The sequence below is a fragment of the Hyperolius riggenbachi genome, chromosome 4, assembly GCF_040937935.1.
Source record: "Hyperolius riggenbachi isolate aHypRig1 chromosome 4, aHypRig1.pri, whole genome shotgun sequence".
NCBI lineage: Eukaryota > Metazoa > Chordata > Amphibia > Anura > Hyperoliidae > Hyperolius > Hyperolius riggenbachi.
This window is the reverse complement of record NC_090649.1, coordinates 486,045,324-486,070,310: the sequence shown is the minus strand read 5'-3', so window position 1 is coordinate 486,070,310 and position 24,987 is coordinate 486,045,324. Positions and strand designations below refer to the sequence as shown.

Here is a 24,987-nt window from a genome sequence, read left to right as displayed (position 1 = left end):
TTTGTAGAGAAATATATATATATTTACATAGAAAGAGGGACAAAGTCCTGAAAGGGGGACAAATGAGGAGGAAAGAGGGACAGAGGGGCAGGGCTCCCAAAGAGGGACTGTCCCTCCAAAAGAGGGACAGTTGAGAGCTATGGACTTACCTCCCTCATAGATTGACAGACATAAGACCGAATATTTTAATTAAAAAATAACATTTATTGGATGCCCCACAATGCAACGCGTTTTGCAGTTACAATCCTGCTTCATCAGGTAAATAATGGAGAAAACTACTATGAGTCTGCGTCGCAGCCAAGAACCTCTGTGACGCAATAGACTGAACTGTGAACTAATTAATTTGATGTTGGCTTAAGTGGCTTTTTAAATCTGCTTTTTCCCCTCTGGATTTTTTTTTGTTGTTTTACATTATTGGCACTTCTGCAGGGATGTATGTAAGAAGGGAATTGAGGAGACATTTGTGCCAGCAGGTAAATATTGCAACACAGGACACTGGTCTGTTCTGACGAGTTGAGTTGTAAATCAGGGTTTGAAATACAACAAGCTAGGCTTTCATTTGTTGTTTTGTACATACCTAATGCCGGTGTTAGAAGGCATGTAAAGTGCCACAACTGAAGTGTTCTGCAGCAGAGAGTGTCAGGCTCTGGAAGCCACGCTGGAAGACCTGCTGGGAAGTAACGAGATCCAGACAGGAGCGTGACTGGGCTACTGAGAACTACACGCTACGCAGCGCCGCGCATTGCCAGAGCCGACCGACCGCCAAAAATGACACAAACCAGCACATCACATGTCAGCGTTACCTAATCCCTCTATTATTTGGAGTATAGATTTCCTGTGTAGTGGGTAGTGCACTTGCTGTTCAGCACTGAGTACCCATTTCATATCTGGTCCATGGCTGCATTTGAGCCAAGGTAACAAAGGCCATGGCCTAGGGCACCAAGGAAGCAAGGGGCGGGCAGTGGGCTGGCACACTTACTCATGTAAACTGCAGCAGTCAGAGATCCAATCCATGGCCGGTCTGACAATAAACCCCTCCCCTTCCCCTCCCCCGTGTCCCAGCAAGCAATCTCTGTCCTGTGCTCCCTAGCCCAGTGTGCAGAGTATCTGGTGCAGCGGTAGCCATGCTTCTCTCGCCTCCACTGAACATTCCAGAAATGTCAGTCCTCTCACCGATCGCTTCTCGCTCTAGTGCCCGGCAGCTCCAGCTCCTCACGTTCTGTGTAATCATGCTCTGGGCAATGCAGCAAGAAGTGAGCGGTGGGAGGCTGGACCGGGGCAACACAGGATGGCGGAGCAGTGGAGCACAGCGCTGGACAGGGGAGTACAGCACAGGGCAGGGGAGCACAAAAATAGGGGGGGGAGGGGGTGACAGTGGGCTTTGGGTGGTAAAATGTACAAATCCGGCTTTGATCTGGTGCAGGACACTATCTGCATGAAGTTTGTATGCATACCCTTACCGTGTTTCCGCGGGTTTCTGCCAGGTTATCTGTATTCCCAAAAGCATAAACAGTAGAGTTAAAATGAAGACCTCAGGAATGACACAGATATAGCATGAACTGAACATGTATTTGGGCAACTAGTTTCGTGTACACACCCCATACACTTCATCAGGATAAGTATCAGTGCCAAGAGCTGAATATAGCCTAGCATTGACTGCCTCCTTTTAGTTGCTGCAGCTGACAGGTTCCAGCCTGTTTTCTTTTCACCTAGTGAGCGACAGAAGTAAAGTGGTGGACTCTGTACCCGAGCGGAGGCGGTTATTCTCCCATAAGCTGTATTGGTTGATTGCCTTTCACAGTAACCTCATTTTGTAAGTACCCTCTTTTATTACTCTCAGTCAGTCTTTTCTGATGGAAAATACTAGGTCAGCACGGTGGCGTAGTGGTTAGCGCTCTCGCCGTGCAACGCTGGGTACCCGGTTCAAATCCCAGCCAGGGCACCATCTGCAAAGAGTTTGTATGTTCTCCCCATGTCTGCGTGGGTTTCCTCTGGGTACTCCTGTTTCCTCCCACATCCCCAAAATCAAGATGGCGCCGGGTGCGGACGCCACGGCCACAGGGCTTCGGTCTTTTTTCTTCTTTTTCTTTTAAATTTCTCCCACCTGCTCTCATTAACAGCCTCCATCCGCCTGAGTGAGATGCAGGGGTCACAGACGTGCACGCAGGCTGGCATCGGCTGTTCGGCCGCTCTGCCGCCGAAGAACTGACCCCAGTGTGTGCTCTCATGGACTCTAGCACATGCCACATGGACCCCGTCCGCAGGGATCTGTGAGCGAGGAGGTCGCGCGTGGACTCCACCGGCCCGATTTCTGCATTCTGGGCAGGCTGAGGAGGCGGGCCACTGCGCCTGTTGCCAGGAGACCAGGACGCCGAATGAGGGGTGCACCGGGATCGCCAGATATCGGTGGCCGTCAGGGGGCCGTCCCCCTCCATTCGCCATCCGCTCACTGCGAGCCCATCTGCTGCTGCAGCCCCGCAGCCAGGCCATCCGTTCACCGCGCCACATCTCCGTCGGTGAGCTGCTCCCTCTCGGCACGCAGTCGCATCACACGACTGCCAGGACACCAAAGGGCCGATCAGCTGAAGCGGCCACCGCCACCCACGTGGAGCGACCATGGACCCAGGCACTACACTGCTTCGCCCTGCCTCTGTGTCGCACACCACCGCTGCCTGGAAGCCACCTCGGGCACCCTCAGGAGACCACAACAATCCAGGGGGCACATAGCTGCTGCCCTGATCAGCCTGGGCCTGATCGACCTGAACAATCCACGTGGAGCAACCATCATCACTGGGCCCCCTCTGCCTGCAACCACCAGCATATGGACATCTTGGGACTGAATAACAGACTGTACCAGGGGTGTTCAATCTGCAGCACAAAAAGGTCCCTGCCTCTGCCTCTCTCCTCTCGCTTTTGGCTCTCTCTCTCTCTGGTTCCGCTTTTTCTCATAGCTGTCCCTTCTCTCTCTCTCTCCTTCTCTATCTACTCTCTACCAGGACACTCTGCTGTCCGCCTCCATCAGTTTCCTCTCTACTTTTTCGTGGACATTCGGAGCACCTGTCTTGTTGGAGCGTGTCGCTGTGTAGCGTCCAGTGCCGAAAATGGCAGCGCTCAGATCAGCTCTCAGGCTGCTCCTCCAGTCCCACTCTTTTCTGTTCCTGCTATCAGTGTACGTTTTGCTCTGTTTGTATTACGTTAATCTGTACGTGTATGCTGTAATTTTCTCTGTTTTTGCTTTCTATTTTTGCTTTATTTTTTATACGTATGTACCATGCTTACCTGTACACGACGCTCTGCTTAATTGTACGCACAAGCTGTAATGTTGTCCTATGTGTGCTTGTCCCATGTCTATGTATGTATATGCTTAACCACTTCCCGACCGCCGTATTGACAATTGGCGGCCGGGAAGTGCACCCCGCAAGGACCGCCGTATTGACAATTGGCGGCGGTCCTTGTAGGGGCATGGGCGGAGCGATCGCATCATCAGTGACGCGATCCTCCGCCTCCGCCTGGCGCCGCTCACCCGCCGCAACATCCCGCCGGCTATACGGAAGCGCCGGCGGGATGTTAACCCCGCGATCGCCGCATACAAAGTGTATAATACACTTTGTAATGTTTACAAAGTGTATTATACAGGCTGTCTCCTGCCCTGGTGGTCCCAGTGTCCGAGGGACCACCAGGGCAGGCTGCAGCCACCCTAGTCTGCACCAAGCACACTGATTTCCCCCCCCCCTGCCCCAGATCGCCCACAGCACCCATCAGACCCCCCCCTGCCCACCCCCCAGACCCCTGTTTGCACCCAATCACCCCCCTAATCACCCATCAATCACTCCCTGTCACTATCTGTCAACGCTATTTTCTTTTTATCCCCCACCCTGCTCCCTGCCCCCTCCTGATCACCCCCCACCCCTCAGATTCTCCCCAGACCCCCCCCCAGACCACCTCCCAAATGTATTGTTTACTGTATGCATCTATCCCCCTGATCACCTGTCAATCACCTGTCAATCACCTGTCAATCACCTGTCAATCACCCATCAATCACCCGTCAATCACCCCCTGTCACTGCTACCCATCAGCCAGCCCCTAACCTGCCCCTTGCGGGCAATCTGATCACCCCCCCACACCAATAGATCGCCCGCAGATCCGACATCAGATCACCTCCCAAATCCATTGTTTACATCTATTCTCTCCTCTAAACACCCACTAATTACCCATCAATCACCCATCAATCACCCCCTATCACCACCTGTCACTTTTACCTATCAGATCAGACCCTAATCTGCCCCTTGCGGGCACCCAATCACCCGCCCACACGCTCAGATTGCCCTCTGACCCCCCCTATATCAATTCACCAGTGCATTAATTACATCTGTTCTTCCCTGTAATAACCCACTGATCACCTGTCAATCACCTGCCAATCACCTATCACCCATCAATCACCCCCTGTCACCCCCTGTCACTGCCACCCATCAATCAGCCCCTAACCTGCCCCTTGCGGGCAATCTGATCACCCACCCACACCATTAGATCGCCCGCAAACCCGCCGTCAGATTACCTCCCAAATGTATTGTTTACATCTGTTATCTTCTCTAAACACCCACTAATTACCCATCAATCACCCACCAATCACCCCCTATCACCACCTGTCACTGTTACCTATCAGATCAGACCCTAATCTGCCCCTTGCGGAAACCCAATCACCCGCCCACACGCTCAGATTGCCCTCAGACCCCTCCCCCTTATCAATTCGCCAGTGCATTAATTACATCTGTCCTTCCCTGTAATAACCCACTGATCACCTGTCAATCACCTGCCAATCACCTATCACCCATCAATCACCCCCTGTCACTGCCACCCAACAATCAGCCCCTAACCTGCCCCTTGCGGGCAATCTGATCACCCACCCACACCAATAGATCGCCCGCAGATCCGACATCAGATCACCACCCAAGCGCAGCGTTTACATCTATTCTCTCCTCTAAACACCCACTAATTACCCATCAATCACCCCCTATCACCACCTATCACCACCTGTCACTGTTACCCATCAGATCAGACTCTAATCTGCCCCTTGCGGGCACCCAATCGCCCGCCTACACGCTCAGATTGCCCTCAGACCCCCCCCTTATCAATTCGCCAGTGCAATATTTACATCTGTTCTCCCCTGTAATAACCCACTGATTACCTGTCAATCACCTATCAATCACCCATCAATCACCCCCTGTCACTGCCACCCATCAATCACCCCCTGTCACTGCCACCCATCAATCACCCGCTGTCACTGCCACCCATCAATCAGCCCCTAACCTGCCCCTTGCGGGCAAACTGATCACCCACCCACACCAATAGATCGCCCGCAGATCCGACATCAGATCACCACCCAAGCGCAGTGTTTCCATCTATTCTCTACCCTAAACACCCACTAATTACCCATCAATCACCCCCTGTCACTGCTACCTATCAGATTAGACCCCTATCTGCCCCTAGGGCACTCAATCACCCGCCCACACCCTCAGAATGCCCTCAGACCCCAGCCCTGATCACCTCGCCAGTGCATTGCTTGCATCTATTCCCCCCTCTAATCACACCTTGAGACACCCATCAATCACCTCCTGTCACCCCCTAGCACACCTACCCATCAGATCAGGCCCCAATTTGCCCCGTGTGGGCTCCTGATCACTCGGCCAATCCCTCAGATCCCCCTCAGACCCCCTTCCGATCACCTCCCCAGTGCATTGATTGCATCTATTTTCCCCTCTAACCACCCCCTGAGACACCCATCAATCACCTCCTGTCACCCCCCTAGCACTCCTATCCATCAGATCAGGCCCAATACAACCTGTCATCTAAAAGGCCACCCTGCTTATGACCGGTTCCACAAAATTCGCCCCCTCATAGACCACCTGTCATCAAAATTTGCAGATGCTTATACCCCTGAACAGTCATTTTGAGACATTTGGTTTCCAGACTACTCACGGTTTTGGGCCTGTAAAATGCCAGGGCGGTATAGGAACCCCACAAGTGACCCCATTTTAGAAAAAAAGACACCCCGAGGTATTCTGTTAGGTGTATGACGAGTTCATAGAAGATTTTATTTTTTGTCAAAAGTTAGCGGAAATTAATTTTTATTGGTTTTTTTTCACAAAGTGTCATTTTTCACTAACTTGTGACAAAAAATAAAATCTTCTATGAACTCGCCATACACCTAACGGAATACCTTGGGGTGTCTTCTTTCTAAAATGGGGTCACTTGTGGGGTTCCTATACTGCCCTGGCATTTTAGGGGCCCTAAACCGCGAGGAGTAGTCTAGAAAACAAATGCTTCAAAATGACCTGTGAATAGGACGTTGGGCCCCTTAGCGCACCTAGGCTGCAAAAAATTGTCACACATGTGGTACCGCCGTACTCAGGAAAAGTAGTATAATGTGTTTTGGGGTGTATTTTTACACATACCCATGCTGGATGGGAGAAATTTCTATGTAAATGGACAATTGTGTGTAAAAAAATCAAACAATTGTCATTTACAGAGATATTTCTCCCACTTAGCATGGGTATGTGTAAAAATACACCCCAAAACGCATTATACTACTTCTCCTGAGTACGGCGGTACCACATGTGTGGCACTTTTTTACACCCTAAGTACGCTAAGGGGCCCAAAGTCCAATGAGTACCTTTAGGATTTCACAGGTCATTTTGCGACATTTGGTTTCAAGACTACTCCTCACGGTTTAGGGCCCCTAAAATGCCAGGGCAGTATAGGAACCCCACAAATGACCCCATTCTAGAAAGAAGACACCCAAAGGTATTCCGTACGGAGTATGGTGAGTTCATAGAAGATTTTATTTTTTGTCACAAGTTAGCGGAAAATGACACTTTGTGAAAAAAAACTATTAAAATCAATTTCCGCTAACTTGTGACAAAAAAATTAAAACTTCTATGAACTCACCATACTCCTAACGGAATACCTTGGGGTGTCTTCTTTCTAAAATGGGGTCATTAGTGGGGTTCCTATACTGCCCTGGCATTTTAGGGGTCCTAAACCGTGAGGAGTAGTCTTGAAACAAAAATGACCTGTGAAATCCTAAAGGTACTCATTGGACTTTGGGCCCCTTAGTGCAGTTAGGGTGCAAAAAAGTGCCACACACGTGGTATCGCCGTACTCGGGAGAAGTAGTATAATGTGTTTTGGGGTGTATTTTTACACATACCCATGCTGGGTGGGAGAAATACCTCTGTAAATGACAATCTTTTGATTTTTTTACACACAATTGTCCATTTACAGAGGTATTTCTCCCACCCAGCATGGGTATGTGTAAAAATACGCCCCAAAACACATTGTACTACTTCTCCCGAGTATGGCGATACCACATGTGTGGCACTTTTTTGCACCCTAACTGCGCTAAAGGGCCCAAAGTCCAATGAGTACCTTTAGAATTTCACAGGTCATTTTGAGAAATTTCGTTTCAAGACTACTCCTCACGGTTTAGGGCCCCTAAAATGCCAGGGCAGTATAGGAACCCCACAAATGACCCCATTTTAGAAAGAAGACACCCCAAGGTATTCCGTTAGGAGTATGGTGAGTTCATAGAAGATTTTATTTTTTTGTCAAAAGTTAGCGGAAATTGATTTTAATTGTGTTTTTTCACAAAGTGTCATTTTCCGCTAACTTTTGACAAAAAATAAAATCTTCTATGAACTCACCATACTCCTAACGGAATACCTTGGGGTGTCTTCTTTCTAAAATGGGGTCATTTGTGGGGTTCCTATACTGCCCTGGCATTTTAGGGGCCCTAAACCGTGAGGAATAGTCTTGAAACGAAATTTCTCAAAATGACCTGTGAAATTCTAAAGGTACTCATTGGACTTTGGGCCCTTTAGAGCAGTTACGGTGCAAAAAAGTGCCACACATGTGGTATCGCCGTACTCAGGAGAAGTAGTATAATGTGTTTTGTGGTGTATTTTTACACATACCCATGCTGAGTGGGAGAAAGATCTCTGTAAATGGACAATTGTGTGTAAAAAAAATTAACAAATTGTCATTTACAGAGATATTTCTCCCACCCAGCATGGGTATGTGTAAAAATACACCCCAAAACACATTATACTACTTCTCCTGAGTATGGCAATACCACATGTGTGGCACTTTTTTGCAGCCTAACTGCACTAAGGGGTCCAAAGTCCAATGAGCACCTTTAGGCTTTACAGGGGTGCTTACAATTTAGCACCCCCCAAAATGTCAGGACAGTAAACACACCCCACAAATGACCCCATTTTGGAAAGTAGACACTTCAAGGTATTCAGAGAGGGGCATGGTGAGTCCGTGGCAGATTTCATTTTTTTTTGTCGCAAGTTAGAAGAAATGGAAACTTTTTTTTTTTTTTTTTTTTTTCACAAAGTGTCATTTTCCGCTTACTTGTGACAAAAAATAATATCTTCTATGAACTCACTATGCCTCTCAGTGAATACTTTGGGATGTCTTCTTTCCAAAATGGGGTCATTTGGGGGGTATTTATACTATCCTGGAATTCTAGCCCCTCATGAAACATGACAGAGGGTCAGAAAAGTCAGAGATGCTTGAAAATGGGAAAATTCACTTTTTGCACCATAGTTTGTAAACGCTATAACTTTTACCCAAACCAATAAATATACACTGAATGGGTTTTTTTTAATCAAAAACATGTTTGTCCACATTTTTCGCGCTGCATGTATACAGAAATTTTACTTTATTTGAAAACTGTCAGCACAGAAAGTTAAAAAAATCATTTTTTTGCCAAAATTCATGTCTTTTTTGCTGAATATAATAAAAAGTAAAAATCGCAGGAGCAATCAAATAGCACTAAAAGAAAGCTTTATTAGTGACAAGAAAAGGAGCCAAAATTCATTTAGGTGGTAGGTTGTATGAGCGAGCAATAAACCGTGAAAGCTGCAGTGGTCTGAATGGAAAAAAAGTGGCCGGTCCTTAAGGGGTAGAAAGCCCTAGGTCCTCAAGTGGTTAACCGTGCTATTTTCTTGTTTTTCATCAACGATCCTGTATGCGCCAAAACCAATTCCGGGTACAACCCACAGGTTGTACTTGGCGGAAATAAATTCTGATTCTGATTCTGAAAACATACAGATAAGTTAATTGGCTCTCCCCTAAATTGGTCCTAGACTACAGTACTTACACTACACAATACAAACATAGACATATAATAATAGTAGGGATTAGATTGTGAGCTCCTTTGAGGGACAGTTAGTGACAAGACAATCTATATATATATAAAATCGGATGTATGTATGTATGTATGTGTGTATGTGTGTATGTGCCGCGATCACACGAAAACGCCTTGACCGATTTGAACGAAACTTGGCATGCAGATCCCTTACTACCTGGGATGATGTGTTCTGGGGGTCTCGTGGCCCCCCTGCACACGTGGGCGGAGCTACAAACAACAAATCAGATTTCACCCATTCAAATAAATGGAAAAAATGGAAAAGGCTGCCATTCTCACAGTCATCAAGCCAGAGTCCCCACACTTGGCACAGGTGGTCACTTGGTGACTGAGGTTACAAATCCAGGAAAAGTGGGCGGAGCATAAAACAGCCAATCAAATTTCAGCCGTTCATTTTAAATGGGAAAATGTGAACTGCAGCCATTCTTAGACTGTTAATCGCAGGGTTCTCAAACTTGGTACACTTGGTCACTGGGTGAATGTGATTAAGATTCAAGAAAATGGGTGGAGCCTACAACAGCCAATCAAAATTCACCTATTGATTTTCAAGGGGAATATTTAACCTCATTGGCGGTAACCCCGAACGTAGTTTTCTCCGGCCCTGCTGGGCCGATTTGTTTAATTTTTTTTTTTTGCTGCACGCAGCTAGCACTTTGCTAGCTGCGTCAGCACACCGATCGCCGCCGCCCCGCGCTCGATCGCCGCTATCCGTTGCGCCGCATGGCCCCCCCCATACCCCGTGCGCTGCCTGGCCAATCAGTGCCAGGCAGCGCTGAGGGGTGGTTCGGGACTCCCAATCCCGCCCCATCGCCATGGCGACGGGGGAAGCCCTCCAGGAAATCCCGTTCTTTGAACGGGATTTCCTGATCGGAGATCGCCGAAGGCCGAAGGCCCTGGGCTCGCTACATGATATAGGAAAAAAAATTTTTTTTAAAAAAACTGCGGCACTCCCTCCTGGCGGATTTTTTTTTTACCGCCAGGGGGGTTAAACTGCTGCTATTCTTACACTTTTAATGGCAGAGGCTTCAAACTTGCTACAGTCTGTCATTGGGTGACTGGGGTCCAAATTCACTAAAGGGGTGGGGCCACATGCAGCCAATCAGATTTCCTTGCTAGATAAACTGCTTCCACTCACACCTTTTTTTATGCCAGGAACCTGAAAGCTCACAAACTTGGTCATTGAGTGACTGTGTCTCAAGGTTACAAAAAGTGGGCGGAGCCAAAACAACTTTTACTGGGAAAATATAAACTGCAGCCATTCTTACACTGTTAATGGCAGGGTTCTCAAACTTTGCACAGTTGGTCATTGGGTGTCTGAGATTAAGATTTTGGAAGGTGGGTGGAGCCTACAACAGCCAATAAAAATTCACCTTTTGATTTTCAAAGGGAATATTTCATCTGCTACCATTCTCTTATACTGGTAAAAGCAGATGCCTCAAACCTGGTACAGTTGGTCACTGGGTGATTAGGGTCCAAATTCAGAAAGGGGGCGGAGTCACAAACAGCCAGATTAGTTTATTTTTTAATGGGAATATACAAAGTATTGATACCAAGGACCCCAAAGCTGATAAACTTGACAATTGAGTGACTGTATGTCAAGGTTTGAAAAAGTGGGCGGTGCCAACAACTAAATTTTTAACATGGCAGGGTTCCCAAACTTTACACAATTGGCCACTGGGTGACTGGGATGAATATTCAGAAATGTGGGTGGAGCCTACAGCAGCCAATCAAAATTCACCTTTTGATTTTCAAGGGGAATATTCACATTGCTACCATTATTACACTGTTAGTGGCAGAGGCCTGAAACCTGATACAGTCAGTCATTGGGTGACTGGGGTCCAAATTCACTAAAGGGGTGGAGCCACAAACAGCCAATCAGATTTGTTAGATTGATTTCAGCCATTCTGTTATTGGCAGGGTTCTCAAACGTGACACAGTTGGCCACTGGGTAACTGGGACTAATATTCAGAAAAGTGGGTGGCGCCTACAGCAGCCAATCAAAATTCACCTTTTGATTTTCAAGGGGAATATTTACATTGCTGCCATTCATGCACTCTTAATGGCAGAGGCCTAAAATCTGCTACAGTCAGTCACTGGGAGACTGGGGATTAAATTCTGAGGGGGCAGGCCAAAAACAGCCAATCAGATTTGTTTAATTTCAATGGTAAAATGCAACTTATTGATGCCAAGGACCCCAAAGCTCATAAAGTCATTAAGAGACTGTATGTCAAGATTAGAAATAGTGGACGGAGCCAAAAACAACTTTTTACATGGGAAAATGTAAACTGCAGCTTTTGGCAGGGTTCTCAAACTTCACACAGTTGGTCACTGGGTGACTAGGATTAATATTCGGAAAAGTAGGTAGAGCCTACAAGAACCAATCAAAATTCACCTATTGATTTTCAAGGGGAATATTGAAACTGCAGCCATTCTCACACTGTTAATAGCAGAGGCCTCAAACCTGCTACAGTCGGTCGTTAAGTGTCTGGGGTTCAAATTCAGTAAAGGGGCGGAGCCAAAAACAGCCAGATTTCTTTGCTGGATAAACTGCTTCCATTAGCACAATTTTGATGCCAGGAACCCAAAAGCTCACAAACTTGGTCATTAAGTAGTGACTGTGTGTCCAGGTTACAAAAAGTGGGTGGAGTTTAAAACAGATTTTTCTGGGAAATTGTAAACTGCAGCCCTTCTTCACTGTTAATGGCAGGGTTCTCAAACTTAGCATAGCTGGTTACTGGGTGACTGGGATTAATATTCAGAAAAGTGGGTGGAGCCTAAAAATGCCAATCAAAAATCACATGTCACTTTTCAAGGAAAATATTAAAATTGTTGCCATTCTTGCACTGTTAATGGCACAAGCCTCAAACCTGGTACAGTTGGTCATTGGCGTCTAGTGAAAAATGGCGCCAGCAAAATAATGGCGCCCCCTTCTGCCCGATATATGTTTAAAACGATATTTATCGTTTTAAAGGTTAAAATAGTGCAGAACTTTTTTTTTCTCCTGCCTGAACGATATTTATCGTTTTAACCCCTGCTTTGCTGCCGTTTGGAAAATATCTGCCCGCCGGCTTTAATGTTTAATAGCAAAGCCCCCTTAAAAGCTAAAAACACCAAATTTGCAGGGAATGTTAAGAAGAAAATTGTGAACAAGAGGAAAAAAAATCTTTCAAAAAGACCTTATAGTTTTTGAGAAAATCGATTTTGAATATTCTTCTTCTGACCGTGGGAAAATTAAACGCCCGCCGACTTTAGCGGTTAATAGCAAAGCCCCTTTAAATGCCAGAAATGGCCCGCATGGTCCATGGTATGGGGGGGCTTCGGGGGGAAGGGGCGGCCAAGCCTTCCCCTCCCCCCCGGAGCCCTTGTCCAATCCATGGACAAGGGGCTCTTCCCCACCTCCGGTGCCCCAGGAGGAGGTGGGGGCGACGACTCCCTGGGGGGGGGGGGGGTTCATGGTGGCATCTGGGAGTCCCCTTTAAGAAGGGGAACCCAGATGCCTGCCCCCTCTCCCAGGAGAAATGAGTATAGGGGTGCAGGAGTACCCCTTACCCATTTCCATAAAGGGTTAAATGAAATAAAAACACAACCACGAGAAAAGTCCTTTAATGTTCTAAATTAACCAGAAATACTTACCTGTACCTTTAAGAAAAAAATCCCACGTCAATTAGGTCCCACGACAGTATCCTCTATCTTGCGACCTTCTGTTACATGTTGATTGAAGATCTCCGCCGCCCCGACGCCACACACGCCGCCTCCGCCGCACTCACTGCTCTTAGCTATACTTAGTATAGCTAAGAGCAAAAAGCATCTTTAAATTTTAGCTCCAATGGTCCCCATTGGTTCCTTAACAGACCAATGGGGATCAGGAGGATCCCCATTGGTCAATAATGAACCAATGGGTAGCCTTGGAGCCAAAATTTAAAGATGCTTTTTGTTCTCAGCTATACTTAGTATAGCTGAGAGTTGCGTCTATGCATCTATACAGACGCATTAGCGCTAGCTGCCGCTGCCCTCCCTGCCTCTCCCCACCTGTCACCCTCACCCATGCTGGCACCCATGGGTGCATTGGGTGCCAGCATGGGTGAGGGTGACAGGTGGGGGGAGGCAGGGAGGGCAGCGGCAGCTAGCGCTAATGCGTCTGTATAGACGCATAGACGCAACTCTCAGCTATACTTAGTATAGCTGAGAGCAGTGCAGCGGAGGCGGCGTGTGTGGCGTCGGGGCAGCGGAGATCTTCAATCAACATGTATCAGAAGATCGCAAGATAGAGGATACTGTCATGGGACCTGAATGGCATGGGATTTTTTTCTTAAAGGTACAGGTAAGTATTTCTGGTTAATTTAGAACATTAAAGGACTTTTCTCGTTGTTGCGTTTTTATTTCATTTAACCCTTTATGGAAATGGGTAAGGGGTACTCCTGCACCCCTATACTCATTTCTCCTGGGAGGGGGGGTGGGCATCTGGGGGACCCCTTTTTAAAGGGGACTCCCAGATGCCACCATGAACCCCCCCCCAGGAAATCGCGGCCTCCACCTCCACCGCCCATCGGAGGTGGAGAAGAGCCCCTTGTCCATGGATTGGACAAGGGGCTCCGGGGGGGAGGGGAAGGCTTGGCCGCCCCTCCCCCCCCGAAGCCCCCCCATACCATGGACCATGCGGGCTGGTATAGCTCAGGGTGCGAAGCCCCAGTCGGCCGGGGCTCCGCATTCTGGCTATCCCAGCCTGCATGGGAGACAAGGGGTTACAGAGGCTCGGAGGGGGGACCCCACGTCATTTTTTTCAAAACTTTTCCCACACTCTGAACATAACCCAAAAAATTTAATTTAAAAAAAAAAAACAACAACATTTTTCAATTTTTTTAAAAAAAATATTGTTTCCCAGTATCTTTTTAACATATCCTGCAAATTTGGTGTTGCTAGGATTTAACCACCCTGGCGTTCTGATTAAATCGCCAGGGTGGCTGCGGGAGGGTTTTTTTTAAATAAAAAAAAAACTATTTCATGCAGCCAACTGAAAGTTGGCTGCATGAAACTCCACTAGAGGGCGCTCCGGAGGCGATCTTCCGATCGCCTCCGGCGCCCAGAATAAACAAGGAAGGCCGCAATGAGCGGCCTTCCTTGTTTTGCTTATATCGTCGCCATAGCGACGAGCGGAGTGACGTCATCGATGTCAGCCGACGTCCTGACGTCAGCCGCCTCCGATCCAGCCCTTAGCGCTGGCCGGAACTTTTTGTTCCGGCTGCGCAGGGCTCAGGCGGCTAGGGGGGCCCTCTTTCGCCGCTGCTCGCGGCGAATCGCCGCAGAGCGGCGGCGATCAGGCAGCACACGCGGCTGGCAAAGTGCCGGCTGCGTGTGCTGCACTTTATTTGATAAAAATCGGCCCAGCAGGGCCTGAGCGGCAGCCTCCGGCGGTGATGGACGAGCTGAGCTCGTCCAGACCGCTCAGGAGGTTAAGGGGACTTTGCTATTAACTGCTAAAGTCGGCGGAAAAAGTTTCCACGAAATGTCAGTACGCGATTTAAATGGATACATTTCCTTTGAAGATTTAAAATCGATTTTCTCAAAAACTATAAGGTCTTTTTGAACAATTTTTTTTCTTCGTGTTCCCACTATTTTTCTTAACATTCCCTACACATTTGGTGTTTCTGGCATTTAAAGGGGCTTTGCTATTAACCGCTAAAGTCGGCGGGCGTTTAATTTTCCCACGGTCAGAAGAAGAATATTCAAAATCGATTTTCTCAAAAACTATAAGGTCTTTTTGAAAGATTTTTTTTCCTCTTGTTCACAATATTCTTCTTAACATTCCCTGCAAATTTGGTGTTTTTAGCTTTTAAGGGGGCTTTGCTATTAAACATTAAAGCCGGCGGGCAGATATTTTCCAAACGGCAGCAAAGCAGGGGTTAAAACGATAAATATCGTTTGGGAGCAATACAAATATAAATATAAACGATAAATATAGTTTTTAAAGCCGGCGCCATTTTTTAGCTGTCAAAAACGAAAAATAACTAGTGATAATGGTTCTCTATGGGGCGCCATTTTTAACGGACCCCGGTCATTGGGTCACTGGGGTTCAAATTCAGAAAAGGAAACAGAGTCACAAACAGTGAATCAGATTTGTTTCATTTCATGGGAAAATAGAAATTATTGATGCCAAGGACCCCAAAGCTCACAAACTTGGGCATTGAGTAGTGACTTTGTGTCCAGGTTACAAAAAGGCGGAGCCAAAAGCAAATTTCACTGGGAAAGTGTAAACTGCAGCCCTTCTTACACTGTTTATGGCAGGGTTCCCAAACTTTGCCCAGATGGTCACTGAGTGACTGAGATTAATATTCAGGGAAGTGGGTGGAGCCTATAATAGCCAATCAAAATTCACCTGTTGATTTTCAAGTGGAATATTTAAATTGCTGCCATTTTACACTGTTAATAGCAGATGCCTCAAACCTGCTACAGTTGGTCATTGGGTGACTGGGGTTCAAATGCTGGAGAGGGGCAGAGCCACAAACAGCGTATCTGATTTGTTTAATTTCTATGGGAATATACAAATTATTGATGCCAAGGACCCCAAAGCTCTCAAACTTGGTCATTGCGTGTGCGTTAGGGTTAGAAAGTGGGCGGAGCCAACACCAGTCAAATACATATCCGGGCAACGCCGGGTCATCAGTGGGTGGAGACAAATACAAATTTCACTGGAAAAATGTAAACTGCAGCCATTCTTACACTGTTAATGGCAGGGTTCTTAAACTTTGCACAGTTGGTCACTGGGTGACTGGGATTAATATTCAGAAAAGTGGGTGGAGCCTACAAAAGTGAATCAAACTTCACCTATTGCTTTTCAAGGGGAATATTTAATTGCTACCACTCTTACATGTGTACTGGGCATGGGCCTCAAACCTCACCCCAGTTGGTTTATGGGTCACTGGGGTTCAAATTCAGAAATGGGGTGGAGCCACAAACAGCCAATCAGATTTGTTTCATTTCAATGCGAATTATTGATGCCAAAGACCACAAAGCTCACAAACTTGGTCATTGAGTAATTGTGTGTTAGGGTTAGAAAATACATACCCGGGCAACGCCGGGCAATCAGCTAGTATATATATATATATATATATATATATATATATATATATATATATATATACTGTACAGTGCTGCGTAAGATGTTGGCGCTATATAAATACTAAATAATAGTAATGAAAACTGGATAGTGTTCTGGTAAATCTGTTTATTATTATTATTATTATTATTTAATGCATCTACAGTATAAAGCACCAACAAACTACGCAGCACTGGCCAATAAATACATACAATAATACAAAGGATGACAGACGTAACAAGGTTATACAACATATGATAGGACAAAGCTATACAAGGCAAACAGGGAACAAAATGCATGATCATGTGATTTGGGCTGGTTAGGTAGGTCCAGTAATACAAGTACGAGGCAGTCATAGGAAAGGAGCACATGATCATGTAGAATACACTAGGGAAGGGAGAGGGTACAAGATACATGATCATGTGATTTGGGCTGGTTAGGTAGGTCCAGTAATACAAGTACAGGCTGTCATAGGAAAGGAGCACATGATCATGCAGAATACACTAGGGAAGGGAGAGGATACAAGATACATGATCATGTGATTTGGGCTGGTTAGGTAGGTCCAGTAATACAAGTACGAGGCAGTCATAGGAAAGGAGCACATGATCATGTATAATACACTAGGGAAGGGAGAGGGTACAAGATACATGATCATGTGATTTGGGCTGGTTAGGTAGGTCCAGTAATACAAGTACAGGCTGTCATAGGAAAGGAGCACATGATCATGTATAATACACTAGGGAAGGGAGAGGGTACAAGATACATGATCATGTGATTTGGGCTGGTTAGGTAGGTCCAGTAATACAAGTACGAGGCAGTCATAGGAAAGGAGCACATGATCATGTATAATACACTAGGGAAGGGAGAGGGTACAAGATACATGATCATGTGATTTGGGCTGGTTAGGTAGGTCCAGTAATACAAGTACAGGCTGTATAGGAAATGAGCACAGGATCATTTAGACTACACTAGGGAATGTAGAGGGTACAAGATACATGGTCATGCGATATGGGCTGGTTAGGTAGGTTCAGTGATACAAGTACGAGGCTGTCATAGGACAGGAGCACACGATCATGTAGAATACGCTAGGGAAGGGAGAGGGTACAAGATACATGATCATGTGATTTGGGCTGGTTAGGTAGGCCTAGTAATACAAGTACGAGGCGATCATAGGAAAGGAGCACACGATCATGTAGCGTACACTAGGGAAGGGGGAGGGTACAAGATACATGATCATGTGATTTGGGCTGGTTAGGTAGGTCCTGTAATACAAGTACGAGGCTGTCATAGGAAAGGAGCACATGATCATGTAGAATACACTAGGGAAGGGAGAGGGTACAAGATACATGATCATGTGATTTGGGCTGGTTAGGTAGGCCCAGTAATACAAGTACGAGGCTGTCATAGGACAGGAGCACACGATCATGTAGAATACGCTAGGGAAGGGAGAGGGTACAAGATACATGATCATGTGATTTGGGCTGGTTAGGTAGGTCCAGTAATACAAGTACAAGGCTGTCATAGGACAGGAGCACACGATCATGTAGAGTACACTAGGGGGATGGAGAGGGCACAAGATACATGATCATGTGATTTGGGCTGGTTAGGTAGGCCAAGTAATACAAGTATGAGGCTGTCATAGGAAAGGAGCACACAATCATGTAGAATACACTAGGGAAGGGGGAGGGTACAAGATACATGCTCGTGTGAATTGGGCTGGTTAGGTAGGTCCTGTAATACAAGTACGAGGCTGTCATAGGAAAGGAGTACACGATCATGTAGAATACACAAGGGAAGGGAGAGGGTACAAGATACATGATCATGTGATTTGGGCTGGTTAGGTAGGCCCAGTAATACAAGTACGAGGCTGTCATAGGACAGGAGCACATGATCATGTAGAATACACAAGGGAAGGGAGAGGGTACAAGATACATGATCATGTGATTTGGGCTGGTTAGGTAGGCCCAGTAATACAAGTACGAAGGGGTCATAGGGAAGGAGCACACAATCATGTAGAATACACTAGGGAAGGACGGACCCTGCCAAAGGCTTACAATCTGAGGAGGGAGATGGACAAACTAAGTAGGGCTGTAGAACAGGTATTCAGTAGAGAGTTACTGTGTGGTAGGAGGTGGGTAGGCCATCTTAAAGAGGTGGGTTTTGAGGGCTTGCTTGAATGTGTTGAAGGAGGGAGCAAGTCTGATGGGCGGTGGAAAGGGAGTTCCAGAGGGTGTTGGTGGCTCTTGAGAAAACCTGCAAGCATGCATGGGAGTGGTAAATGCATAGGGCGGTGAGGCGAAGGTCATTGGAGGACCGGAGGGGACGACCTGGTGTATACCTGTGAACAAGCTCCGAGATGTAAGTAGGGCAGGTTTTGTGCACAGATTTATATGCCAGGCATAGAATCTTGAAACTTATCCTGAATCGGAGAGGGAGCCAGTGCAGGGATTTACAGAGGGGAGATGCGGAGCGGTGCGGTGAGAAGAATAGATGAGTCTGGCAGCCGCGTTCATAACTGATTGAAGAGGGGCAATGCGTTTCAAGGGCGGCCAGACAGGCGGGAGTTACAGTAATCAAGGCGGGAGATGATGAGGGCATGGATGAGCAGCTTGGTCTTGTTAAAAAGGGGAGGATCTTGGAGATATTACGGAGGTGGAAATTGCCTTTCATGTGGGATATGAACCCTTTGACCAGGGATTAAATCCTTACTCAAGCCAGTATGTGACACAGTAAGGCTTGCTTTCCCCCTATTCAATAATAAATATTTAATCATTATCGATTGGCTGCCAAATCTACAGATGTATGGCCACCTTAAAGATTCATACAAGCAATAAAAGCTGGGGGGAGAGGGTGGGGTAAATCCCTCAGAGTCATCAGTGGTCAGCCAGCCCCCCTACTGTCATTGTCACACTGTAGCCTTTTATCCCACCTATTCCTGTCCTTCTCATCATTGTTACACTGTAGCCTATTACTGCACGGGAGAGACCATTCCCACCTATTCCTGTCCTTCTCATCATTGTTACACTGTAGCCTATTACTGCACGGGAGAGACCATTCCCACCTATTCCTGTCCTTCCCATCATTGTTACACTGTAGCCTATTACTGCACAGGAGAGACCATTTCCACCTATTCCTGTCCTTCCCATCATTGTTACACTGTAGCCTATTACTGCACGGGAGAGACCATTCCCACCTATTCCTGTCCTTCCCATCATTGTTACACTGTAGCCTATTACTGCACAGGAGAGACCATTTCCACCTATTCCTGTCCTTCCCATCATTGTTACACTGTAGCCTATTACTGCACGGGAGAGACCATTCCCACCTATTCCTGTCCTTCCCATCATTGTTACACTGTAGCCTATTACTGCACGGGAGAGACCATTCCCACCTATTCCTGTCCTTCCCATCATTGTTACACTGTAGCCTATTACTGCACGGGAGAGACCATTCCCACCTATTCCTGTCCTTCCCATCATTGTTACACTGTAGCCTATTACTGCACAGGAGAGACCATTCCCACCTATTCATGTCCTTCCCATCATTGTTACACTGTAGCCTATTACTGCACAGGAGAGACCATTCCCACCTATTCCTGTCCTTCCCATCATTGTTACACTGTAGCCTATTACTGCACGGGAGAGACCATTCCCACCTATTCCTGTCCTTCCCATCATTGTTACACTGTAGCCTATTACTGCACAGGAGAGACCATTCCCACCTATTCATGTCCTTCCCATCATTGTTACACTGTAGCCTATTACTGCATGGGAGATACCATTCCCACCTATTCATGTTCTTCCCATCATTGTTACACTGTAGCCTATTGCTGCACAGGAGAGAACATTCCCACCTATTCATGTCCTTTCCATCATTGTTACACTGTAGCCTATTACTGCACAGGAGAGACCATTCCCACCTATTCCTGCCCTTCCCATCATTGTTACACTGTAGCCTATTACTGCACAGGAGAGACCATTCCCACCCATTCATGTCCTTCCCATCATTGTTACACTGTAGCCTATTACTGCAGGGAGAGACCATTCCCACCTATTCATGTCCTTCCCATCATTGTTACACTGTAGCCTATTACTGCACGGGAGAGACCATTCCCACCTATTCCTGTCCTTCCCATCATTGTTACACTGTAGCCTATTAATGCACAGGAGAGACCATTCCCACCTATTCATGTTCTTCCCATCATTGTTACACTGTAGCCTATTACTGCACAGGAGAGACCATTCCCACCTATTCCTGTCCTTCCCATCATTGTTACACTGTAGCCTATTACTGCACGGGAGAGACCATTCCCACCTATTCCTGTCCTTCCCATCATTGTTACACTGTAGCCTATTACTGCACAGGAGAGACCATTCCCACCTAATTATGTCCTTCCCACCATTGTTACACTGTAGCCTATTACTGCACAGGAGAGACCATTCCCACCTATTCCTGTCCTTCCCATCATTGTTACACTGTAGCCTATTACTGCACGGAAGAGACCATTCCCACCTATTCCTGTCCTTCCCATCATTGTTACACTGTAGCCTATTACTGCACAGGAGAGACCATTCCCACCTATTCATGTTCTTCCCACCATTGTTACACTTTAGCCTATTGCTGCACGGGAGAGACCATTCCCACCTATTCATGTCCTTCCCATCATTGTTACACTGTAGCCTATTACTGCACAGGAGAGACCATTCCCACCTATTCCTGCCCTTCCCATCATTGTTACACTGTAGCCTATTACTGCACAGGAGAGACCATTCCCACCTATTCATGTTCTTCCCACCATTGTTACACTGTAGCCTATTACTGCACGGGAGAGACCATTCCCACCTATTCCTGTCCTTCCCATCATTGTTACACTGTAGCCTATTGCTGCACGGGAGAGACCATTCCCACCTATTCATGTTCTTCCCACATACTGTCTGACTGAAACTCCTCTTCACAAAAACAATCAAGGGGGATTCTAGCAGGACCAGAGCCCCCTCCAGGATTTATTGTTTGGGCCTGTGTAGCTCTCCTGCCTGCCTCCCCTGTGTCTGTTCAGCTAAAAAGCCTGTTTGCTCTGTTTGTTCCCTTGTAAACCTAAATCCACTATTTCAGTCACTCTTTTTTGCTTGCACAGGGTTTACAATCCCTTTGCATAAGATGGACAGCGGGGCGATAAAGCAATTAGAGGGCACATCTAAATGGCCCCAGAGATAATGGTTTTCCAATGACAATGGCAGGGTGAGAAAGGAATTGTGAATATAATGAAAGGAAGAAGAGATGGTTCTTCATGCCATGCACTGATGAGGAACAACCAATCCAAAACAGTCTGTATGCATGTTGGATTATTATAGCTCTGTACAATTAGCAAGCTGACACATCATTGCATTCCAGCGGTTCTGGAGGTGTGGTTAGCTTACAGGGACAACAAAGTGATGATTTGCATATTCAGCAGATGCAGACATCATATGCTCACTCCAATAATCGCAAATACCTTCTGTTTTGCTTAGCATTTTAGTAAGGAGGGTTATTATTATTATTTAGTATTTATATAGCGCCGACATATTACGCAGCGCTGTACAGTGTATATATATATATATATATATATATATATATATATATATATATATATATATATATATATATATATATATATATATATATATATATCTTGTCACTAACTGTCCCTCAAAGGAGCTCACAATCTAATCCCTACCATTGCCATATGTTTATATTATGTAGTGTAAGTACTGTAGTCTAGGGCCAATTTTAAGGGGAGCCAATTAACTTATCCGTATGTTTTTGGAATGTGAGAGGAAACCGGAGTGCCCGGCGGAGACCCACGCAGACACGGGGAGAACATACAAACTCTTTGCAGATAGTGCCCTGGCTGGGATTCGAACCATGGACCCAGCGCTGCAAGGCGAGAGAGCTAACCACTACGCCACCGTGCTTTGGTCCTTTGTAGCCCCTTACACACTCCTAGGAGTTGTAGTTCACCATGAGGCTTGCTGGGTAGTCTGTAACTCTGGGTAAAATAGAGTGAGAGTTGGAAAATCAAATATTTTTTTAATTGTTTCTTGACAGCCAAGTGTTGGCTATCAGCTATGCAATGACTGAGCCCTGGGGAAGCTGGGAGTTTGGGCGCAGTGGCGTAGTCACCCATATAAATTACAGCTACAGGGGGATATTAAGGTGCCTGTTATCTGCGTTGCGTTTTGCAGAACATTTCCCCCAATAGCCATAATTTGTATGAACGTCTTTGGCGGCCCCCAAATGTAAGCGACGCTCGATATCTTCCCATTTTTGTGCAGCAAAGCAGTGCTTATATTGGCGGGTTTGTGGTGGGGGGTTTAAGATTAGGCATCCGTGGGGGTCTTTCAGAAGCTTGACATCGCTGGGGGAGGGGTTAGAATTAGGAATCGGAAGGGGTGGTGGTTAGGCATTGGCAGGGGGTTGTTAGGGTTTGGCATTGGCGGTGGGGGAGTTGTTAGGGTTAGGCATTGGCGGCAGGGAAGTTGTTAGGGTTAGGCATTGGCGGTGGGGGAGTTGTTAGGGTTAGGCATTGGCGGCAGGGAAGTTGTTAGGGTTAGGCATTGGCGGTGGGGCAGTTGTTAGGGTTAGGCATTGGAAGGGGGTTGGTTAGGTTGAACTAGGTAAAGAGAGCGCTGTGCGTGAGAATAGAGTTAGGTTTAGCTGCAGTAAAACACCAGGAAACATTTACTGATATTTTACTAGCACTGCACAATAGCACGATTTCGGTAATTTAACCATTATATACTACTGGGGGGCTATTTCCAGCACCCAAATTTGTTTTACTGGTGCTAAGCACTGGGCCCCAAACATATATTGCTGATAATATGCATTGGCTCTATAATAGCTCTACAATAGTGAAGGCGGGGCTTATGAGTACTCATGGAGAAGCATGTGATCAGTTTGATCAGCTGATAGGTTTCTAAGGTTCTGATTTGCTGGTCATGATCATGTGTTATACCAGGAAGTCATCACAGCAAATCAGAGCTGTACGAATCTATCAGCTGATCAAACTGATCACATGCTTTTCTGTGAGTTCTCCTAAAGCATCTACTCTACCACTGGCAGGTTTGAAGTCGAACAGCTGGTCGGAAAGAGTGTTTAAAGCTGGTCTAGCTAACTTCTTGTGATGTACATAAACATTTTAAAGCAGCAGGGACAGCCATACTATCCCTGAAAAAAAATACATATATTAGTAGATAAATACTTGTTCTGCTTTCATAACATATGTATTGTACTGTTCACGCTTTGATTTCAGATGATTCAATTTTATATAGCAAATAAAGAGAAAACTTTCAGGCATTTTCCATCTTTACTGCCTGAAATGATGTATGCATTTGCCAGACCTCCTCCCCACTGAGCTCTGTAATAAAAACGGCACTGTCATATCTAGCTTGCTTTGTAAACACGTTTGAGCACAGCATAGATTATATTTCAGCAGCTTCTGTAGAGGGGCAAGGTGTATTTTCCTTCTCAGCTGCCTGTGACAGGCAGCTGAGAAGGAAAATACACCTTGCCCCTCTACAGAAGCTGCTGAAATATAATCTATGCTGTGCTCAAACGTGTTTACAAAGCAAGCTAGATATGACAGTGTCGTTTTTCATTCCTGCTCCTTACTGATTGGCTGAGGGCAGTTCAGTGTGACACTGAACTGCCCTCAGCCAATCAGTAAGGAGCAGGAATGTGGGAGGGTAGATAAATAGCTTCCCTCTCCTCGGCAATGTAGGAGAATAGAGCTAGGCTGACTGAGATAAGATTCGCTACAGCAGAAACATTTATAATTATATTGGAATACTTGCACTGCAGGGTCAGGATGTAGACTACATAATAAAAACAGAGCAGTCGGTAAATGTAATTTAATTTTATGGCTGTCAATCCCGCTTTGAAAGGCTCAAACTTCCAGATGTTATTACAAAAAAGTGTCCAGTCCAATGGCGTTCCCCTTTAAGTATCAGTACACCCTTTAAATACACAGAAGGAGCATCTCCAGGACGAGTATAGCATTTACCCGGCAGATTTAGCCCCCACACTCTCAGAGTTTAACAATAGCCTTTATTTTCGTTACTTTGCAAATATGGAAACTGTAGACGGATGGGATTATTTTCTCTGGCGTCTTTTCAGAAGGAAACATGTGAGGAAAGACGTTATTCAAGAAGATACGGACTGTTGTTGTTGGTTTTTCTTTTTTCGAGCAGAAGATAACGTGCCCGGCGCTGCTGCCAAGATAAATATGAACCTATAAAATCAGATGGGACAATTCAAACATTCTTCTGCCTTCCTGCTTGTCTCAGCATCTCCACTCCTTGCGGGTGACTCATTTGAACTTAATTTGTTATTCTTATCAGGCCAGGACTATTGCATAATTTCCTTAGCTGTGTGAAATAATGGCTGGTCCCAGGCTCCAGTGAGGCAGCTGTTGTACAGAAGGCCTCTCCGCTCCAGTCCTCGATGCCGGGAGAAGCGGGTATGGCGCAGGTAGCGGGCCTCAGACTGGTCTTCTGATCTCAGGAGCGTGCCTTGCTTTTGCTGCTTGCTGCCGCTGGCGCCGCGTGCCAACTGCTCTAAAATATGAAATACCGTCGGGCTATAAAATGCTGGGGAAGAACAAATATTTTTGTGATTTCCTGGTGCGCCGTCTACGCACAAGACGGTCC

At 46.3% G+C, this 24,987-nt stretch overlaps 1 long non-coding RNA gene across 1 annotated transcript in view; it reads left to right on the top strand.

Moving 5' to 3' along the window:
• Positions 1 to 1,688: 1,688 nt before the first annotated feature.
• The window catches only part of LOC137571021 (uncharacterized), a 48,315-nt gene continuing 25,016 nt past the window's right edge, over positions 1,689 to 24,987 (top strand). The window contains exon 1 of the long non-coding RNA XR_011031287.1: positions 1,689 to 1,813. This is a non-coding gene — a long non-coding RNA (uncharacterized lncRNA). The remainder of the gene's footprint in view (positions 1,814 to 24,987) is intronic.